This window comes from Oncorhynchus gorbuscha, linkage group LG09, assembly GCF_021184085.1.
Source record: "Oncorhynchus gorbuscha isolate QuinsamMale2020 ecotype Even-year linkage group LG09, OgorEven_v1.0, whole genome shotgun sequence".
NCBI lineage: Eukaryota > Metazoa > Chordata > Actinopteri > Salmoniformes > Salmonidae > Oncorhynchus > Oncorhynchus gorbuscha.
The window spans coordinates 67,099,961-67,121,434 of record NC_060181.1 but is presented as its reverse complement, the minus strand read 5'-3'; the positions used below and the strand labels follow the sequence as shown (position 1 = coordinate 67,121,434).

General features: G+C 43.3%; 1 protein-coding gene across 3 annotated transcripts in view; it reads right to left on the bottom strand.

Annotated features, from left to right (window-relative positions):
* The window catches only part of LOC124043981 (diacylglycerol kinase beta), a 170,804-nt gene extending 149,975 nt beyond the window's left edge, over nt 1-20,829 (bottom strand). For all 3 annotated transcript variants that reach the window (XM_046363178.1, XM_046363180.1, XM_046363179.1), the window contains exon 1: nt 20,484-20,829. The gene's annotated coding sequence lies outside the window, so the exon portion shown is untranslated. The remainder of the gene's footprint in view (nt 1-20,483) is intronic.
* Nucleotides 20,830-21,474: the final 645 nt, after the last annotated feature.

Genomic DNA, 21,474 nt, shown 5'->3' with positions numbered 1-21,474 from the left:
AAGTTTTTCCACAGGAAGAAGAGTCAGGTCTTGTGGTCCCCCCTGATGATTGAATGAATCATGCAATGAGCAACATGCAACCCTTATTATTTCTGAGTCAGAAACTTGCCAAAAGCTAATGAGAAGTCGAGCTGGTTGTGCGTGTGTGTGTGTGTGTGTGTGTGTGTGTGTGTGTGTGTGTGTGTGTGTGTGTGTGTGTGTGTGTGTGTGTGTGTGTGTGTGTGTGTGTGTGTGTGTGTGTGTGTGTGTGTGTGTGTGTGTGTGTGTGTGTGTGTGTGTGTGTGTGTGTGTGTGTGTGTGTGTGTGTGTGTGTGTGTATGGTTGTGTGTGTATGGTTGTGTGTGTTTCTGCATGAATCCGGGGGAAGGAGAGAGGGTAGGGTAGGGGAAATGAGGGGAGGGGCCGAGGGGGAGGCAGAGGCACTTTCCGATCAACGGGATGGGACTTCCCCTCTGTGCAAAGGGATTCTGTTTGCTCACAAGGTTGCCTAGCAACTCTGACGTCATACAGTAAGTGTGCACACAACAAGCACAATAGGAGGAGGGGGAGGTAGGGGGAGGTAGGGGGAGGTTCAGCAGCAGAGTGGCACCTTATGGATCAGTACTCTCAACAGTTTATATGTCTAGAAAGGTACAATACCAGACCAGTCTGGCTGTATTTTTACTTCTGATACTAAGATGCTCTGTCTGTTGCAGATCATCATTCTCCCAAGTCGTCCTATAATAACCTGGCAGGCCCCGTTTTTCAGGAAAGCTTAAGGTGCGCTCTGCCTCCTCTCCAATCCAAGCAGCTTTTCCACACACCTAGAACCTAACGCTTCAATATAGTCCAAATATTTGTTGTTTAACTTTTTGAATGTGTTACATTTTATATGTGGCATAATCACAACCAGTCACAGTGTTTTAATCTGATTAGGCTACTTAAAAAGTCTCCTGTAAGCATGCACACGTTCGTCCAAAATATAATTCCAGTATCATCAACATGGCCTGACATTAACCTGGTTTCCATCCAACCTTTTTATGTGAGTAAAGTACATGTCGGATAAAAAGGTCACGACATCATGGGAAAGCGTGCAATATATTAGGCTGGATTAAACAAATGATTATGAACTTCACAGGGTGGTGAAGGTGCATGTTGATGAGCTTGATGCTCCTTTCAATAAATACTGAGGGTCTTATTCTGGTGACATGATAATCAATGCTTGGCTGCCGTTTGACAAAAAAAACACAAAACCCCCACTTTTTTCCATAATTATCTCATCATGTAGTAGGCTATACCTGCATTGTATCTGTGAGCGGTTCGCTGGAGCACATGTGTAGTACCAGAGTGGGCACACTCTCTGTACCTACGCAACATTTCTTTGTGACAAAACCATCAGTAGGCCTAGAGATTAAAATGCGATGGAAACCCATTTAACTTGTATTTTTTATTCGGTACCTGGGAATTTATGCGATAAAGTTATTTTTATGTGCACTACATATTTACTCACAGAGTTTTATCCACAGATCAATTTGATGGAAACAAATCTGATGGGAAAATGTGCATATTGTTTTCATACAGATTTTAGAATATTCACATGGAAATCTGTCGCCAATTGGATGGAAACCTATAGACACCCTAAAGACAAGTGTTCTAGTCCAGTGTCACTTTGATTAGTCCTGCACATCGTGGTTCACCAGCAGCCCTAAACATCTAAAGAATAAGCTACAGACCAGCCAGAACAAGAATTGTAAACTCCCCTCTCATTCTCTTCTGGAGTTTGAGCATTTTAAGCGGCTAGGCTGTCTATCTGTGGGAAAAAAAAGTAGTATTTATTCAACTTTTTTTCTTGTTGTTGTAATTATTACGCTCCCCAATTGATTCAACTTGGTCTGGTCCACAGACTTATCACGGACTCAGCCCCCAGGTACTTAACTATTTTTCATTTGTTAGAGATGTACACCAGCGTATTATCATAGCCAGAGACTCTAATATTCACTGTTTTAAATCATAAATGAACTAGCCTATTTATTGTGGTGCTGAAAATGCAAGCCATGATATTGAAGCATCCAAAGTCAGTCTGCTTTGTATATTGCATTGTCACAAAAACCTGTTGGTGGAACATTTGTTGCATGTATTTTATATAATTCTAAATATGGCATCTTCATTTGGAAAATCAGATTTCTCACTAGCTGATCATTGTCTGATGCCGGCTTTGGTCATAGTGTAAGCCTAATAAAACAGGCAGGGAGAGGGTGCTTGTCCGCGGTGGTCGGCAAACCCTCAACCTTCTGTCCCGTAGCCCTGCGTGACATCGACTGTGCCACAAAAGCATGCTGAAGTGGCAAAGTTAATACCACGTTTATAAACACAGGGTCGCTACAGTTATTGTTATGTGTGGTCGTAAACATTATTCTTAGTTAATTATATGATGGGGAGGGTGTGCAAAAAACATTTCAGTACAAAAGAAGTGATGTCCTTAATGAGCTGCAGTGAGTCAATCAGCCATTCAGACTGTTGATGTGGGGAGGAAAAGAAAGAGGAAAAGAGAGCGGATATTACCACCTCTAAGTTCATACTCAGCCTCTCGTTCCTGCAGAGCACTACCACTACTACACTGTGATAATGAGGCTGCAGAAGTACAGACGTAGAGCATGCATGCTTGGAGATTGGAGACCTACAGTAGAGGTAGAGGACAAAGAGAAGAGTGGAGCTGGTTGTCTGTGTGTGTGTGTGTGTGTGTGTGTGTGTGTGTGTGTGTGTGTGTGTGTGTGTGTGTGTGTGTGTGTGTGTGTGTGTGTGTGTGTGTGTGTGTGTGTGTGTGTGTGTGTGTGTGTGTGTGTGTGTGTGTGTGTGTGTGTGTGTGTGTGTGTGTGTGTGTGTGTGTGTGTGTGTGTGTGTGTGTGTGTGTGTGTGTGTGTGTGTGTGTGTGTGTGTGTGTGTGTGTGTGTGTGTGTGTGTGTGTGTGTGTGTGTGTGGCCGAATGGGAGACAGAAGCACTTGCCAATCAATAGGATAGGGCCTCCCCTCTGTGCAGAGAGGGATTCTGGCTTGCTCACAAGGTTGCCTAGCAACTCTGACATCATACAGTAAGTGTGCACACAACAAGGAGATGTACAATAGGAGGAGGGGGAGGTAGGGGGAGGTTCAGCAGCAGAGTGGCACCTTATGGATCAGTTTCTGTCTTAATGTGTAGTATGTGTGCATGGGCATGTGAATACACACAAAACATGATCGTTTGCAGTGCAAGTCAACCTGTGACGTCCACACACGATGTGGAAGGACCAATCCACTATCACAAATTATCGTGAAATAGACACAAATTACTTTTGCTAAATTCGTGATAGAAACCGAAAAGAGAAAATGGTGTCCACCAGACTTATTTTTATACAGTGCATTTCAATCACAGATGAAGGTAGTAAGTTATTAAGGCAGAAACAATAGGAGGGAGGTTGGTTGGGGAGGATGGGTAGGTGAATATGCAGCCAAAATGTTGTGTGTTTGAACCACATGATAGACAAATTTGGCATTTTAGCTAATTACCAACTTTGCAACTACTTACTACTTTTTAACTACTTAGCTAGCATGTTACCTAACCCTAATCCCTACCACTAACATTCATACCTAACCATAACCCCTAATTCTAACCTTAAGCCCTAACCTAGCTAATGTTCGACACAACAAGAAAAACGTGAATTGGGCACGAATGCTTTATGAAGAAAATTTTGTGGTGGACACAAAAAAACTTTGTGTGCCTGTCACAAATTTCAAACAAGTAATTTGTGTTTATTTAATGATAATCTGTGATAGTGGGTTGAAAGGACAGAGTATACTGAATTAACTCAATTACAGTGCATTCGGAAAATATTCAGACCCCTTTTTCTTTTTTCACATTACATTACAGCCTTAGTCTAAAATGCATTAAAATGTTGTTTTCCCTCATCAATCTACATACCATACCCCATAATGACAAAGCAAAAACCAGTTTATACACATTTTTGCAAATAAAAAACAACAACAACAGAAATATCACATTTACAATACTTTGTTGAAGCAACTTTGGCAGTGATTACAGCTTGATTACAGTGATTACAAGTCTTCTTGGGTATGACGCTACAGGCTTGGCACACCTGTATTTGAGAATTTCTCCCATTCCTCTCTGCAGATCCTCTCAAGATCTGTCACATTGGATGGGGAGCGTCGCTGCACAGCTATTTCCAGGTCTCTCCAGAGATGTTCAATCAGGTTCAAGTCCAGACTCTGGCTGGGACATGCACTGTCAACTGTGGGACCTTATATAGACAGGTGTGTACCTTTCCAAATCATGTCCAATCAATTGAATTTACCACAGGTGGACTCCAATCAAGTTGAAGAAAAATCTCAAGGATGATCAATGGAATCAGGATGCACCTGAGCTCAATTTGGAGTCTCATAGCAAAGGATCTGAATACTTGTGTAAAAAAAATAATACATTTGCTAACATTTCTAAAAAACAGATTTTGCTTTATCATTATAGTGTATTATGTGTAGATTGATGTGGGAAAAAAATATTGTATATATTTTAGAATAAGGCTGTAATGTAACAAAATGTGAAAAAAGTCAAGGGGTCTGAATACTTTCCGAATGCCCTGAATACAACATGTTAAACGGGGAATCCTGCACTTGAATCTCCTTCCTGACAAAACAAGGTCTATGAGTGGTGTAAAGCTTCTCTATTTCTGTAATTTCACGAGAAAAGGAGATATTGTTAATTGGAGTTCCCCGAAAAATTATAGATTTAATATGATGCATGTATACGAAATGCACAACATGGTGCCTTCACTGTCATCAGAGTACGTGGGAAGACAGAGCATTCTTTATGAGCACAATTATACAGAATAGGAATCGGGGAATCCTTGCATACACACCTCCCCCAGTCTGCATAACAAATGACAAAACATGGCCTGTGAGTGGTATGAGTAAGGCTTCTATTTTTAAGTCGTTGCACAGGAAGAAGAGTCATGGAATGAGCAACGTGCAACCCTTTTATTTATGAATCAGAAACTTGCCAAAATTAAATGATAAAAAAGCTCACACAGACTTCCTCTCTCTGTTCAGTGTTCTAATGGACTGCAGTGAGTTTTTCAGCCATTCAGACTGTTGATTTTGTGATGAAAAGAGAGGAAAGGAAAGTGGATATTGACGACTTTGTGAACTCTTGTCTTTTTTTTTGTCTCCCAGCTCTGCAGAGACTTCCACTACTACACAGATGGGGCAAGGTTTTCTCTATCTCCACTCAACATGCTCTATCTGTTCCCGGGTAAAAGTCGACTTTTGGTCGATAAAAAAAACAGAACATAACATAAATGCACAACTTGAAACATGAATGCACAACTTGAAACATAAATGCACAACTTGAAACATAAATGCACAACTTGAAACATAAATGCACAACTTGCACTGGAATGAGCCGTTTATGGCTGGAGCATTAAAATAAATGAAAAGCCGAAAAGCCGTAAAACTGCTGTCTGTGAGAATTTTTTTTTTGTCTATTCATTGATGTAAATACCAGTCGATGTAAATACATTTCACTGGTCATGTTTATCGGTCCATAGGTTATTTTGCACAATTTAGTGGAATTTATAGGTTAATTTGCATAATTTTAAGGTTTTGTTTTATTAAACGTTTCACCTGCTTCCCGACTCACAGTTCCATTATTACAATAATGTAGCCTAGGTCTAGTGGTTGTATGAACTTGGGATCTATTGTCCTACAACTGCCCCAAAGGTTGTTTGGAATAGACCATTTCTTTCTCGCACAGAACGACAAGATGACCAATATATAAAGTTAACTTTTCTACTATGGGAGATACTATTAGTTTAACATTGGCTAGTGATTTTGCTGTTCCTTACTCATCTTGTTGGCTGATGAAAAGTAAATGTAGCAGTTTTTTAAAGATCTTTAAAGTGCCCATCGGAATTAGGTAAGAAGGATGCACGCTGATTCCTTGAGTTGCATTTTCTGTTAAGATGAATAACCATAATCAAAATTTGATTTCTGTCATTCTGAGCACCATAGGTGGTTACGCACCCAATGCATATGGGTCTGCTAAATTCCTCAAATGTCCGTTAAATTAAAATGATGCCAGTCAACCCCTGACCTGTCTGGTACTGTAGAGACAATGGTGACTCAGAGGTTTTCTATGTCCTCAGCCATATGCAGTGTCGTCAGACAGCACACTGAGTACTACTCTCTCCAGACTCACTGACCACTGTTTCTTCCTCTACTGTAAGCTTTAATATTTCATTCGGCTGAGGTTTTTGAAAGCTCTATATCTTGCAATAATGTGTTGATGTGATTTAAAAACAAAATTGAAAGGAACATATTTACATGTATATACTGTAAGTTGATTCTACCTCTCTCTCTTACACACACTCACCTACAGTCTTTCTTTTGAACACAGCAATCAAAATAACACTCACACTTTCCTCTTCCACCTGTGTGTGTCCAAATTCTGAGAGCACAATCAGCCACCTACTGATCAGCATCTGAATCGTATTCCTCTCCAAGGGTAGCCTAGTCCCAGATCTGTTTGTGATGTCTTGCCAGTATTCAAGGTCAAGACAGCACAGTCTGATCCCAGATCTCTTTATCTTTACACTGCCGAGGGAAACAAACTTTACCGTCCCTCCCTTGTTCTATTATGACCAGGGCAAAAGTTTACCGGTTCTTTCCCATTTCAGGAAACAGACATGCAAAATGTGTTAAGATCGACCTGCAAAACGTGTAAAGAAAAATCACGGTAGGACTAAAGGAAGTGAGCGTGTACTCCACCTCGAGTGTACTCTACCTCGCTAGTACCTACTGAAACATAAATGCACAACATGCACTGGAGTGAGCCGTTTATCTCGCCTGAATGGCTGGAGCATGTTAGAGAGACAGCACTGCCAAATTAGGACACTGATCACCACGGCGATAAAAGAGGAATGGAGGTGCAAGACATCACCTTCCCTGGAGAGAGAGAGCGAGGGAGAAGGGGAGAGAGGGGAGGAGGAAGAAAGGAGAGAGGCTGAGAAAGAGGGGGAGCGAGAGAGGGGGAGAGAGGTAGTGGGAGAGAGAGATAAGGAAATACATGGAGTGAGGGGTAGTTTGAAAGAGCATAATCAGTCAAAGGTAATGAGAAGACAGCCAATGCCAGACAGGCACAGCTAGGACTCAAATCCACAAGCATCTCGGTACTGATCTAGTATCAATTTAGATCATAGTGAATAAGATTATATAGACGGGGGGGCTGATCCTAGGTCAGCACTCCTGCTCTGAGTCTCTTGATACACGCATGTTTCACCCAGTATTCAGTTTATCTTCCATTCAGATAACACGGGCTAGCCTCAACCAGCCCAACATGAGCTAGCCTACGCTAGCCCAGCACAGGCTAGCTCACATCAGCCCAACAAGGTGCTAGCCCATATTAAGCCCACCACAGGCTAACCCACACGAAGTTCATACCAGTCACAGGCTAGAGGACACCAGCCCAACATGGGCTAGCCCACACCAAGCCCAGTTACTTCATAATGTAGAGATGGGTGCTCATTAAAATATTTGAGGGCGTGGTTTGCAAATTACTCAATTCATGATGTTTATTAAAAATTGCTGACATCATTCAAACCAATGAGTGTTCTGAACTTTAAAACCAATGATCTTGGAAACATATTTTTTCAGATAGAACCTTATAGTTCTAAGGTCACTAGTTATTTTTGTGCAACCATTACTGAGAGTGCCATTCCAGTTTAAACGTTCCTTGGTGTAAAATCCTCAAAAAATGAAACTTGTACACTGCCAATAATAAAGTACATGTGACATATGAGAAACATCTTAATTATAGAAATATATTCGATAGCAACACATTGTGCCAATGTGGACATGCTTGCTGGCAGGAAGCAACAATGGAATGCAGGATCCCCTCTTCAGGAAGTGACTGTGGTACTCATGATAAAAGCATCACAATGTCTCCTCATCAGTCAGTATAGGCCCTGACCCTGATCTGCTGTCAGCTTGAAGTGACTTGTTTGTATGAGTGTGGGGATGTGGCAAGGCTTGCAAACTATCACGAATTATAAAGGGAAACCCAGCCGTGAGATGTCCAGTGATGCTAGCCTACCAGACTAGCTAAAATCCTTCTATATTTGCTTCGAGGCAAGCAACACGGAACCATGTCTGAGAGTACCTCACATCAACACCATCATCCCAGACACACTGGACCCACTTCAATTTGCATACCACATCAACAGATCCACAGATTATGCAATATCTATTGCACTCCACACTGCCCTCTCCCACCTGGACAAAAGGAAAACATATTTGAGAATGCTGTTCATTGACTATAGCTCAGTGTTCAACACCATAGTGAGCTACAAGCTCATCACTAAGCTCAGGACCCTGAGACTGAACATTTCCCTCTGCAACTGTATCCTGGACTTCCTGATGGGCTGGCCCCAGGTGGTGAGGGTAGGCAACAATACATCCTCCATGGTGACTGTCAATACGGGGGCCCCTCAGGGGTGTGTGCTTAGTCCCCTCCTGTACTCGCTGTTCACCCATGACTGTGTGGCAGCCCACGACTCCAGCACCATTATTAAGTTTTCTGACAACACAACAGTGGTTGGCTTGATCACCGACGACAATGAGACATTATATAGGGAGGAAGTCAGTGACCTGGCAGTCCCACAACCTCAGTAAAGGAGCTGATCATGGACTACAGGAAACGGAGAGCCAAGCACATCCCCATCCACATAGGCTGTAGTGGAGGGGGTTGAGATTTTCAAGTTCCTCGGTGTCCACATCACCAAGGAATTATCATGGTCCACACACACCAACTCAGTCGTGAAGAATGCACTACAACGCCTCTTTCCCATTAGGAGCCTGAAAAGATTTGGCATGGGCCCTCAGATCGTCAAAAAGTTCTACAGCTGCACCATTGAGAGCATCTTGACTGGCTGCATCATCATTTGGTATGGCAACTGCTTGGCATTCGACCACAAAGCGCTACAGAGTGTAGTGCGCATGGCCCAGTACATCATTGGGGCTGAGCTGACATCCATGACTTCTATACAGAGGAAGGCCCTAAAAATTGTCAAAGACTCCAGCCACCCAAGTCATAGACTGTTCTCTCTGCTACCGCACGGCAAGCGGTACCGATGTACCAAGTCTGAAACTTAACAGCTTCTACCCCCAAGCCATAAGGCTGCTAAATACTAAATGCTACTGTTTATTAACTATCCTGTTGCATAGTCACTTTATCCCTACCAAAAAATATATGAATAAGTGTTTTTATTGTCACATTCACTTAATGTCACTTAATGTATTAGGAACACCTTCCTAATATTGAGTTGCACCGCCTTTTGCCCTCAGAACATCTTCAATTAATTTGGGGCATGGAGTCTACAAGGTGTTGAAAGCGTTCCACAGGGATGCCGGCCCGTGTTGACTCCAATGCTTTCCACAGATGTGGCAAGTTGTCTGGATGGGGGTGACGGACCGTTCTTGAGACACACAGGAAACTGTTGAGAGTGAAACACCCAGCAGCGCTGCATTTCTTGACAGACTCAAACCGGTGCGCCTGGCACCTTCTACCTACTACCGTTCAAAGGCACTTACGCGTTTTGTCTTGCCCGTTCACCCTCTGAATGGCACACATACAAGATCCATGTCTCAATTGTCTCAAGGCTTAAAAATCCTTCTTTAACCTGTCTCCTCCCCTTCATCTACTCTGATTGAAGTGAATTTAACAGGTGACTTCAACAAGGGGTCATAGCTTTCACCTGGTCGGTCTATGTCATGTAAAGAGCAGGTGTTCCTAATGTTTTGTACACCAGATAGGTGCAGTGAAATGTGTTGTTTTACAGGGTCAGCCATAGTAGTATGGTGCCACTGGAGCAAATTGGGGTTAAGTGCCTTGCTCAAAGGCACATCAACAGGTTTCCACAAGATCGGCTGGGATGTTTGGACCATCGACCCTTCGGTTACTGGCCCAATGCTCTAATCATTAGTCAATGACCTCGTATCCCTACCAGTCGACTCGGCACTGGTACCTTGTGTATACTGTATAGCCAAGTTATCATCACTCACTGTCTATTTATTCCACTTTGTATTATGTGCCTGTGTGTGTGTAGGGAAGAGAGATGAGATGGGGACAGAAATAGGAATAACTGCTGGTCTGGAAAAAACATAACCAATTTACTGGGTAACAAAAGAAAACCATGTCAACAGGGGGGCACTCAGGAAAGAGGACAAGCTAATTCTGAACCGAAGTGTCACTGTGTCAAAGGCTTCTGACTGTAACCAGGGTAAGGGTCAAATTAATTTCAATTCAGCCAATTCAATAAATACACTGAATGAGGAAAACTCTTCCTGACTTGACTGAATGGAATTGACATGAACCCTTTCCATAACCCCAATGGTCTCAGTGTGTGAGAGGGCAATCGAGGAAAGAAAATTACAGATGGTTGAGGAAAGAATTTTGACTGGCAGTTGTCATGGCAATTGCACCTAAAATCTAAAGACAGTTTCTGTTTACAGACAAGCTGGAGGTCCAGATGACTTTCTGTCCAATTAAAACAACTGAATCCAAACAACTGAATACTAAATACTAAACTGCAATTGTGTAGTCCACTTAGTGTTTAAAGCAATGCAAAGAAGGAATAAAGATCAACTTTTTCAAATGATTTTTTTCATTATGAATGCTGAGCCTCAAACAGCTACTCACCAAAAAAATCAATGCCCTAAAGAAAAATGTCAGGGTTTCTTTCATAGCTTGCAAAACACATTTTCAGGTATCATAGCTAAAGAACACTAGCACAATTATCTCTGATATGCATGACCCTGAACCTATAAGGTCACTATCATCCATCCGTAAGGAATGGGCCTGACCTGCGCACACCTGCAATCCCCCTACTGTTTATTTGGGTGCCACCTGCTTTGCATGTGTGTTCTTCATCATTGTGAAGACCACATAGGCAGCACCTTAAAATATGTCATATATTAGCTTATTCTCAAACGTTCACAGTCATCGATCTAGGATCAGTTCCATGAAGCTCTATGAACTGCCTTGCCATAACTCAATTTGAATGGGACTAATAGTACATTGGAATGACACACACACTCGGATTGATACACAGAGGAAAAAGCATCATGCCTTATTAATTGAGCATCCAGCAGCCCACTGAGGTCTAGTAGGGGATACAGGTCAGTCTAAAATGGATTGAACCACTTGAGCCCTGCTCTTTGATCGTCCTTCCTGACTCAGCCAGGCTCATTATCAGCTACAGTATAGCAGCTCATCACTCTTGTGCCGATAACTGTGGATTGGAGGACTGAATTTCATTAGATGTTCTGACAGGACATGAGGAAAGGGGTACAGACCAAAGTCAAAGTTCAAGTCAAATCTTTCATCTCCTGTTAGTTTAGTGAGAGAACTGGAGCATAGTCAACCTTAGGGCCCTGGACTGAGGGAGCTTGGACTTTGCCCATAAATGGTATTTGTCCATGATTTGCTCTGTCGGTACGTCAGACAGGATGCTGAAACAGTCCAACACACACACACACACACACACACACACACACACACACACACACACACACACACACACACACACACACACACACACACACACACACACACACACACACACACACACACACACACACACACACACACACACACACACACACACACACACACACACACACACACACACACAATCCTTCTTCTTGATCTGAGACAAACACAGAATTAGCACCTCTCATCCATGTAATCACAACTCATCTTCGTTATCTTTCTAAATAGGATCTTGTACTTAGTGCCTCCCCTAACTCCTCATCACACAAAATGAAACTTGACTGTTTTTATTCAGCTTTCTCCCCCCTGTGCACCTCCTTAGCTGAGAAAGCATCAGAGCTCAGCAGCCAGGCTGTTAGTACTCTCTATTCTCTTGAGGGCGGGGGGAGGCTCAGAAATACCCCAAGTATTTATGGAGGGGCTGCTGGGTGTCATGGCAACAGGGGGATTGGTATGAAATTGTGGAACTGTGTCTGTTGTGGTAGTGGTGAAGCCAAGCTACAGTATACTGTACTAGATACTAAAGGCCATGCATGGGCAAGCAAGACCAGGCCTGTTCACATCCCAGACTCAGGTTGTTCCTTATCCCTTCTGACCAGCTCCAGTATTGGGAGGGCTGGTTCTGAAGAGGCCTGGGGCTGGGAGACAACCAGACTGAGAGGCAAACATTTATATGATGAAAATGAACACCTGTACATCAGAGGTAAGAGGGTTTTTTATGGAACATGAAAACATATTTTGGATTTAGTCATGTAGAGTATCTTACTACGGGCTCTGAATATAAAAATTCACAGGATGGGTTATTCATTACAAAAGCAATAACTAACTTGATAATTCAGCACGACTCCACATTAGATCGAGTAACCAAGAGAAACATGTATAAACCACGAGTTACAACTATTGTGTCCAATTACACTTGACTTTTTTGACAAATCAAATCAAATGTTATTTGTCACATGTGCCGAATACAACAGGTATTTCACCTTACAGTGAAATTCTTACTTACAAGCAAACCAACAATGCAGTTTAAAAAATATATATTTTAAAAACTAAGAGGTAAGAATAACAAATAATTAAAAAGCAGTAGTAAATAACAATAGCGGGCCGAAATACAGAGGGTGTCGAAGTAATTGAGGTAATATTTACATGTAGGTAGAGTTAAAGGGACAATGCATAGATAATTACAGAGAGTAGAAGCAGCGTTGGGGGGGGGGTGCAAATAGTCTGGGTAGCCATTTGATTAGATGTTCAGGAGTCTTAAGGCTTGGGAGTAGAAGCTGTTTAAAAGCCTCGTGGACCTAGACTTGGCGCACTGGGACCGCTTGCCATGCGGTAGCAGAGAGAGCAGTCTATGACTAGGGTGGCTGGAGTCTTTGACAGTTTTTAGGGCCTTCCTCTGACACCGCCTGGTATAGAGGTCCTGAATGGCAGGAAGCTTGGCCATGGTGATGTACTGGGCCGTACGCACTACCCTCTGTAGTGCCTTGCGGTCGGAGGCCGAGCAGTTACCATACCAGACAGTGATGCAACCCGTCAGGATGCTCTCGATGGTGCAGCTGTAAAACCTATTGACGATCTGAGGACCCATGCCAAATCTTTTCAGTCTCCTGTGCAGGAATGGGTTTTGTCGTGCCCTCTTCACGACTGTCTTGGTGTGCTTGACCATGTTCTTTTGTTGGTGATGTGGAAACCAAGAAACTTGAAGCTCTCAACCTGCACCATTACGGCCCCGTCGATGAGAATGGGGCCGTAATGTTCGGTTCTCTTTTTCCTGTAGTCCACAATCATCTCCTTTTTCTTGATCACGTTGAGGGAGAGGTTGTTGTCCTGGCACCACACACGGTCAGGTCTATGACCTCCTCCCTATAGGCTGTCTCAACATTGTCAGTGTTGTGTCATCAGCAAACTTAACGATGGTGTTGGAGTCGTGCCTGGCCGTGCAGTCATGAGTGAACAGGGAGTACAGGAGGGGACTGAGCACGCATCCCTGTGTTGAGGATCAGGGTGTTGGATGTGTTGTTACCTACCCTTACCACCTGTGGGCGACCCGTCAGGAAGTCCAGGATCCAGTTGCAGGGGGATATGTTTAGTCCCAGGGTCCTTAGCTTAGTGATGAGCTTTAAGGGCACTATGGTGTTGAACGCTGAGCTGTAGTCAATGAACAGTATTCTCACGTAGGTGTTCCTTTTGTCCAGGTGTGAAAGGGAAGTGTGGAGTGCAATAGAGATTGCATCATCTGTGGATCTGTTGGTGCAGTATGCACATTGGAGTGGGTCTAGGGTTTCTTGGATAATGGGGTTGATGTGAGCCATGACCAGCCTTTCAAAGCATTTCATGGCTACAGACATGAGTGCTACGGGTCGGTAGTCATTTAGGCAGGTTATCTTAGTGTTCTTGGGGACAGGGACCATGGTGGTCTGCTTGAAACATGTTGGTATTACAGACTTAGACAGGGAGAGGTTGAAAATGTCAGTGAAGACACTTGGCAGTTGGTCAGCGCATGTTCGGAGTACACGTCCTGGTAATCCGTCTGGCCCTGTGGCCTTGTGAATGTTAACCTGTTTAATGGTCTTACTCACATCGTCTGCAGAAAGCATGATCACACGGTCGTCTGGAACAGCTGATGCTCCCATGCATGTTTGATTGTTAATTGCCTCGCTGTGAGCATAGAAGTTATTTAGCTCCTCTGGTAGGCTCGTGTCACTGGGCAGCTCTCGGCTGTGCTTCCCTTTGTAGTCTGTAATAGTTTGAAATGAAATCACTATTATCTACCATTGTAATGAAATCCCTATTATCAGACTATTGATAAACTTCCCAAGAGAGAAAGCAACAACATGTTACCCAACATTAGTTACAGCCATAGAATTAGAATGAGTAGAACAAGATTCCCCATTCAATGGCAAAAATGATAAGCGGAACCCACACACGTAGAACCTCTCATTCTAATAATATGGTTACAGATGGGCATCTTTTCCTTTTCTAATAATTGGGCTTAACAGATGTCTTTGGTTTAATCCCAAATGGCACCCTATTTACTACGCAGTGCACTAAGCAAATATAGTGCACTACATAAAAGTAGCCATTTGGGATGCAATTTTCTGTTAGTAATCAATCACCTGGAGACATCCTATGAGATTGGTCATGTTAATCACATGGAACCACTGGAGGAATATTCTTACTCACTTATTGATCCTTTTTCACTCCATGTCACGAAACAGGAGCTGTCCACAACAGCTACAGTGGGACGTCACTGTCAATGTCCCCCATCTTTTCACTTCCTTAACCACTACCTGCTATTACAAACCTAACCTAACCCTGACAACCTCCCTTTATCGTGGATGATTGTAAACATTAATCTAAGTGGCACCACAGACCCTCATACAGTATAAGCACACATAACAAACACACTTACGCACACCTACGCAGGCACACACACTACGCATGCACACACAGGCATGCGCACCCTCTGATTTCCCAGAGGTCTCTATCTCTCTGAACAGATTCCAGACGCCGGCCCAAAACAAAGCCGTTGGAGAAGAGGGTGCCGGAGCAGTCTTCTAGTGAGGCTTCGGATGCGTGCACACCACCCACCGCTTCCACGTATATTACTCGCTAATGTCCAGTCCCTAGGTAACAAATTCAACGAAATTAAGGCAAGAGTTGTTTTCTAAAGAGATATCCGGGATTTTAACATACTCTGTTTCATGTAGACATGGCTAGCTGGGGACATGCTGTTGGAGTCATTACAGCCAACAGGATTTTCAGTGCATCGCGCTGACAGGAACAAACATCTCTCCGGTAAGCAGTAGGGCGGAGGTGTATGTTTCATGATTAACAACTCATGGTGTAATTGTACAAGAACTAAAGTCCTTTTGTTCACCTCACCTAGAATTCCTCACAATCAAATAGGCAGAATCTAAAACAGGAAGGGTAGCTTCAGACAATAACATTGATGTATACGCTGACTCGGTGAGCGAGTTTATAAGGAAGTGTATAAGAGATGTTGTACCCACTGTGACTATTAAAACCTTCCCTAACCAGAAACCGTGGATTGATGGCAGCATTTGCGCAAAACTGAAAGCATGTACCACCACATTTAATCATGGCAAGGCAACTGGAAACATGGCCGAATACAAACAGCGTAGTTATTCCCTCCATAAGGCAATCTAACAAGCAAAGTATCAGTATAGAGACAAAGTGGAGTCGCAAATCAGTGGCTCAAACGCGAGACATGTGCCTCAGGGTCTACAGACAATCACGGATTACAAAAAGAAAACCAGCCCCGTCGCGGACATCGACATCTTGCTCCCAGACAAATTAAACAATTTATTTGCGCGCTTTGAGGACAATACAGTGCCACCAACAAGGCCCACTCTCAAAGACTGTGGGTTCTCCTTTTCCATGGCCGATGTGAGTAAAACATTTAAACGTGTTAACCCTAGCAATGCTGCCGGCCTAGATGGCATCCCAAGCCACGTCCTCAGAGCATGCGCAAACCAGCTGGCTGGTGTGTTCACGGACATATTCAATCAATCCCTATCTCAGTCTGCTGTTCCCACATAATTCAAGATGACCATCATTGTTCCTGTTCCCAAGAAAGCTAAGGTAACTGAACTGAATGACTATCGCCCCATAGCACCCACTTCTGTCATCATGTAGTCCTTTGAGAGACTAGTCAAGGATCATATCACCTCCACCCTACCTGTCACCCTAGACCGACTCCAATTTGCTTACCGCCCCAATAGGTCCACAGACGATGCAATCGCCACCACATTGCACACTGCCCTATCCCACCTGGACTAGAGGAATACCTATGTAAGAATGCTGTTCATTGACTACAGCTCAGCATTCAACACCATATTACCCTCCAAACTCATCATTAAGCTTGAGACCCTCGGTCTCGACCCCGCCCTGTGCAACTGGGTCCTGGACTTTCTGATGGACCACCCCCAGGTGATGAAGGAAGGAAATAACATCTCCACTCCGCTGATCCTCAACACTAGGGCACCACAAGAGTGTGTTCTCAGCCCCCTCCTGTACTCCCTGTTCACCCACTACTGCGTGGCCATGCACGCCTCCAACTCCATCATCAAGTTTGCAGACACCACTACAGTGGTAGACTTGATTACTAACAATGACGAGACAGCCTACAGGGAGGAGGTGAGGGCCCTCGGAGTGTGGTGTCAAGAAAATAACCTCTCACTCAATGTCAGCAAAACAAAAGAGATGATCGTGGACTTCAGGAAACAGAAAAGGGAGCACCCCCCTATCCACAGCGATGGGACAGCAGTGGAGAAGGTGGAAAGTTTTAAGTTCCTCGGTGTACATATCACCGACAAACCGAAATTGTTCACGCACACACACAGTGTGGTGAAGAAGGCGCAACAGTGCCTCTTCAACCTCAGGAGCCTGGAAAAATGTGGCTTGTCCCTGAAAACCCTCCTTAACTTTTACAGCTGCACAATTGAGAGCATCCTGTCGGGCTGTATCACCACCTGGTACGGCAACTGTACTGCTCACAACTGTACTGCTCAAAGGGTTCTCCAGAGGGTGGTGCGGTCTGCACAACGCATCACCGGGGGTAAACTACCTGCCCTCCAGGGCACCTACAACACCCAATGTCACAGGAAAGCAAAAAAGATTATCAAGGACAAACAGCTTCTATCTCAAGACCATCAGATTGTTAAACTGCCACCACTAGCACAGAGAGGCGGCTCCCTATCTACAGACATTCGCAGGATGGGTTATTCATTACAAAAGCAATAACTAACTTGATAATTCAGCACGACTCCACATTAGATCGAATACCCAAGAGAAAAGTGTATAAACCACGGGTTACGACTATTTTGTCCAATTGCACTTGACTTGTTTGACAAATGAAATCACTATTAACTACCATTGTAATGAAATCACTATTATCAGACATTGCATTATCTTAATTTTACCTAGGACTATTGATCAACTTCTCAAGAGAGAAAACAACAACATGTCACCCAACATTAGTTACAGCCATAGAATTAGAATGAGTAGAACAGGATTCTCCATTCAAAGGCAAAGATGATAAGCTGTAACCACACAATTAGAAATGAATAGAATGGACATAGAACCTCTCATTCTAATAATATGGTTACAGATGGGCATCTTTGCCTTTTCTGATAACTAGGCTTAACATATGTCTTTGGTTGAATCCCAAATGGCAGTGCACTACTTCTGTATGGCTCCAAGCAAATATAGTGCACCACATAGAAAATAGCCATTTGGGATGCAATTTTCTGTTAGCCACTTTAATAAATGGAACACTAGCCACTTTATTAATGTTACTTCAAGAATGTTTATATATCTCGCATTACTCATCTCATATGTATATAATGTATACTGTATCCTTCACTATCTATTCTTTAACATCTATTGCATCTTAGCTGCTCTGTCACTGCTCATCCATATATTTTATACTTATTTATTCTCATCCCATTCCTTTACCAGATTGTGTGTATCAGGTTTTGTTGTGGAATTGTTAGATATTACCTGTTAGATACTGCTGCACTGTCAGATCTATCTAGAAGCATAAGCATTTCGCTACACTCGCAATAACTTCTGCTAACCATGTGTATGTGACCAATAACATTTGAATTGATTTGTTTTGAGCTCAGAGAACGTGATCAGCATAGTCAATTAGTGGTGGTGGTGAATGAGACACTCATTCCTCCTCATTCTCTGTAGGCAGGCAGGTCTTCACTCGGTGTATCGTGCAAGAACAGAAGCATCCTACATTGTTTATTACCCAGCCTGCGATTCAGGCATCCGGTCCGGGCGTGAATAACCATTGCTTTCAGTAATTGGATGATGAGGCGTAATTAAGAGTGCTGATTCGATTTGATCAAAGTCTGGCGCCTGAATCACATGGTACAGAGAGAGAGAGAGAGAGAGAGAGAGAGAGAGAGAGAGAGAGAGAGAGAGAGAGAGAGAGAGAGCAAAGCTTGAGGTAAATCGGTGTCAGCCTTGACAAACAGAGGTGAGGACTGGAAATCTGTGACAGCTATCACTCGACCCGTCCCACAGCAGCACAGTCAAGAATGTGCTGCATGTTTTTTAATGTGTGAAAATGTGCAACTTTAGAATCTATTTATGAGAATGCAACTCTTCTGACAACACAAGTTCTTGTGAGAAATAAACCATGACAAAAAGGGGGTAAGTTGAGCCACCCTTTTTTCTGGCAAACCATACACAAAATGGATCATTTGACAAAATATTTAGAAAGAGGTCATCATTTCATGGAGTCTGTAAAGGAAGAAACCACTTGGAAAAAGTGATAAGCAAGTTAAACTGATTTTCACCAAGTCAAATGAATGTATCATGTCAGAGGTTTCCTGGTTGTTCTTAACATCAGTTAGGGGAATGCAATATAAGCTGAATATGAAGTCCTTAACCTAACAAGAAAATGCATCCTTATAGCTGTATGGGCTAATATTATCAACATGTTTGCCTTTGGGTAAGTTGAACCAATGGTCATGAGGTAGGTTGAGCCAATGGTTGAACCAATGGCCATGAGGTAGGTTGAGCCAATGGTTGAACCAATGGCAAGTTGAGCAAGTGGTTTCTTCCCAGGCGTATTGCAAGGCATTATCGCTGGAATATGAGGCAACAATAGAGCCTGTGTTAAAAGTGTTAAAAAAAATAACAAAGATGTTTTAGGTGTTAAGCCTGTTTTCAAATATGCTTAAAAGGATTAAAAGACGAAAACGTGATTGGGATTGTCTTGAACTGTGTTTGGGAAATAAAGATCTAGAGGCGAAAGAAACGCACACCTATTTAGGCGAGGTGCTGGCTAGCAGAGTGGAACACAAAAATAAATAAAAGAGAGCCACACACTCTAGGAGCTCAGATGCAAAAATATTTACGCCCAACGTTTCGACAGGCAATCTGTCTACATCAGTGTATAAAGATAAAATAAATAAAGATGGACATGGTTTAAAAAAGGTAGTGGTAATATTTAATTCAGTACAGACATTTTTAGATGGCTTAACTTACCCTGAGCTGTGGCTGAATTTACCTACCCGGGGTAAGTTGTGCCAAGAGACCATTTATTTTGGACAATACATTTTTTCAAAACTGTTTTGTTTACAATAATTCTGATTATTTCCCCATACACAACATCCTAAAATATATGTAGATATCTTTGATAGAAAGAACACTATATTAGCCCTTGACGGAGTGATGCTGAATGTAAAAATATCTCAACTTACCCCACTCTCCCCTACTGTTCATCCACATTTTTGTGTATGTAGACATTCTACAAATATGTCCAAAAACATGGCTATCCGTCTTAGACATCATCCAACATGGGCTAAACATAAGAAATCAAATCCTGCTTGATGTGTCTGAGAGAAAGGACAGTAGGGTGAGTTCAGTGGAATGACAGAGTAACTGTGTTTCTTTATGGCTCCACCATATTACCCATACATCCATCATAGCCACAATCAGCACAAGCACACACACTGACCCCCATTAGGCCGAAACAAGTTTTAGTATCACTTTCACTAAGAGACTGACCACAACAACCAATATATCAACACACACTGTTACTTAGGACAAAACAGAATGAGCGAAAGTGAAAGGCACTTGGCAAGATGGAAGGACAAATAAACGCACTCACACAGACACACACACACACATTCCAGCGAAACAGGGACAGATGCGAGAGTGAGAAAGCGGTCAAGGGCTGGTCAGAAAGTAATAATCAATGGACAGTGATTGTCCGCGAAAAGAGATAGAGAGAAACATGGAGTTAAACAGAGAATGAGAGAAACATGGAGATAAACAGAGAATGACAGAAACATGGAGTTAAACAGAGAAACATAGAGAGAAACACTGTGACAGAGAAAGAGATAGAGAATCACAGCTTGTCCCATACCTCTGCCCATCCCAGTAGTTTTGCTGTCTGTGTGTGTGTTCCTTCCTTCAGTATGGGTTGATAGGCAGTCCGTGCTCTCCCTTCCCCCGTGAGCAGAGCAGCGAGCCCCTCACAACACAAACCAGCAGCTACAGCTACAAAGAGCAGAGCCACAGCTACACAACACAGCTCCAGCTACACAGAGAGGCACAGCAAAGGCACTGGAGCCCCGGCAGAGGTAGCAACATCCCTCCCTCCCATTCAGCCTGAATTAATTCAGCTTTTTTCCTCTCTCTCCCTTTTGCTTAGTTCCTCTCCTTCGCTCTGTTGCTATACAGCTTCCTCTCTCTCTGTCTCTCTCTCGCTCTCTCTCTCGCTCTCTGTCTCGCTCTCTGTCTCTCTCACTGTCACCGACTCTCTCTGTTCAGTTCTGTCACTCTCTCTCTCTTCTCTCTGTTTCTCTCTCTGCCCTAGTGAGTGCTGCTTTGCAGATCCTATGTGATTATTTTCCCAGCCTTAGCAGGCTGAAAATGTCCCTGCACTTTCTTTTCTGACACCCTGTTTACATAGAGCTGTTCACTCTCCCGCTCTCTCCATCAATCTCTCTCTTTATCTCTCTCGCTCTCTCTCTCTCTCTCTTATCGACACTGCTTTGCCACAGCGCCTCCAGCCCCCCTACCCTGTAAACCACTAGAGCTCGTGCATCTCTCTCTCCCTCTCCCCCTCCCCTTCATCCTCTCCCTCCCCATCTTCCTCCCTCCCTCACACACTCACAGTGCATCCTGTGTGTTGGTAGTATATCTCAGAGAATTCCAAATATATCATTTCAATGTATTGGCCTATTGCGCAGGACATTTCTTAGAAAAGACAATTCATGGGAAAATTCAAGTGTGTCTTCCACTCAAAAACAACCAACATCACACACATGCACAGCAACACACACTGCCGCGACTTCCACCGAAGGTGGTTCCTCTCCCTGTTCGGGGGATGCTCGGCGGTCGGCGTCACCGGC